Here is a 1,958-nt window from a genome sequence, read left to right as displayed (position 1 = left end):
GGAAGTAGTTTGTCACTCTTTCTTCCTAGTCTGTCTTTGTTTGAAAGCTCATCTGAAACCTGTCTACCATGGGTGACCCTGCTGGTTATTTAAAATACCGGTGGCATAGCCCTCAGAATCACAGCAATTCAAACCACCACAGCATGACAGACAGACGAGTGGCTGTTGCGTGGTTGCTGTTAAATAGGAATCTCCTTGTGCTAGGACCCTTAAGTCTGGCTCAAAGGCGGGATTTCTGTCCTTGGATGTCAATCAAGAGGCAGCAGTGCAGCAGGGGCGACTGGGTTGGAGTGAGACGCTTTGGGCTGGGCTTGTGGGTCTATAAGTTGGTTGACCCCGCCTCTAAGCTAGAAATTTGTCTAGGTTTTCAAATTTGTTGGAGTATAAATCTTCATAGTGTTCTGTTACTCTTTTTATTTCTGTTTGTTCTCTTGTTACATGCTCATTTCACTTCTTATTTGTGTTATTTGAATCGTCTCCTTTGTTAGATTTGTTAGTGTTTGGTCAATTTTATTAATTCTTTCCAAGAGTCATCTTCTTGTTATGCTGTTCTTTATATTGTTTTTCCATATTCTGATTCATTTATTTCTGCTATAATCTTTATTATTTCATTTCTTCTGGTGACTGTAGGCTTACTTTCTTGCCCTTTTTCTAATTGTTGGATTTGTTATGTTAATATGTTGATTTTGTTTCTTTTCTTCTTTTGGGATGTGTGCATTTATTACTATAAATGGCCCTCTGAATACCACTTTTGCTATGTCCAAAAGGTTTTTGTATGTTGTGTTTTTGTTTTCATTTGATTCAAGGAATTTATTTCTTCTTTTGTTTCTTTTATTACCAAGTAGTTTTAAAGCAGAGTGTTATTCAATTTCTATGCATTTGATTTATTTCCCTTGATTATCCTACTGGTGGTATTTAATTTAATGGCATTGTGATCTGTAATGGCATCGTGCCCTTGAGAAGATGCTTTCAAATGTATTGGGTCTTGTTTTGTGGCATAACATATGGTCTGTTCTGGATAATGTTCCATGTGCACTAGAAAAGAATTGATGTAGTGCTATTTGTGGTTGGGTGAAGTGTTTTTTATATGTCTTTGAAGTCAAGTTGGTTGATTGTGTTACTTAGTTCTCTCATTACTGAGCTTCTTTCTAGTTGATCTTTCAGTTGAAAGTGATGCATTGACATCTCCCACTATTATCATACAGCTGTGTATTTTTCTCTTCAATTTTGTTCTTTTTAAAAATAATTTTCATTTTATTTTCTTGCAGCTTAGTTTTTCTTCAGCCTTTATGGGCTCAATTCTTTACAATGGGCTTTGGTGGTGGTTGCAGGGCAGCACCTGCAGGTCTAAATTGGGGTGGGGATGTTCGGTTCTTCCGAGCTTCACGAGAATGGTTCCTGACCACCTTGCTGTGAATAGCAGAACTCACACAATCATGTGGTTTCACGTACAGCTTTGGAAGCACATATGCATTTGAAGACACTAGCTTCGGAAATATCCCTGATGGCTGAGGTCTTTACTATGTTTCAAATTAGGAGCTTCTGAATGGCCTTGTCTTTGGGCATGCAGTGGGGGCAGTTAGTGCAATGAATAGGCTGCACTTGGCCGGGCCCTTTTTGGCACGACCGTTGTTTCTCCTTTTCTTTGTCATTTTGAAAGCAAGGACTCCAGAGAGAGCAATTCTGTTCTTATTTGATTTGTGTATTTTGAGTCTCTTTCATTGGGTGCATAGATGTTTAATATAGTTACACAGACCTTGTGGTTAGCAGTCAGGTGCTTATCCTACATCCCTGCATATGACTCCCACTTGGTCAGGATATATTATTTGATTCTGTTGGCTAGGATTTTGTTGAGAGTTTTTACATTTATGTTCATGAGGGATTGTTGTTAATGGTCCTGTAGGATAAGCACTGGACTGCTAAATACAAGGTAAGTGGTTCAAACCCACCAGCCGCAC

At 38.7% G+C, this 1,958-nt stretch overlaps 1 pseudogene; it reads right to left on the bottom strand.

Moving 5' to 3' along the window:
- Window positions 1–1,295: 1,295 nt before the first annotated feature.
- On the bottom strand, window positions 1,296–1,652 carry LOC102822181 (annotated as a pseudogene).
- Window positions 1,653–1,958: the final 306 nt, after the last annotated feature.

Source organism: Chrysochloris asiatica, unplaced genomic scaffold (assembly GCF_000296735.1).
Source record: "Chrysochloris asiatica unplaced genomic scaffold, ChrAsi1.0 scaffold00052, whole genome shotgun sequence".
In the NCBI taxonomy this organism is placed as follows: Eukaryota; Metazoa; Chordata; class Mammalia; order Afrosoricida; family Chrysochloridae; genus Chrysochloris; species Chrysochloris asiatica.
The sequence above is the reverse complement of the archived record's forward strand: the minus strand, read 5'-3'. Positions and strand labels throughout refer to the sequence as shown.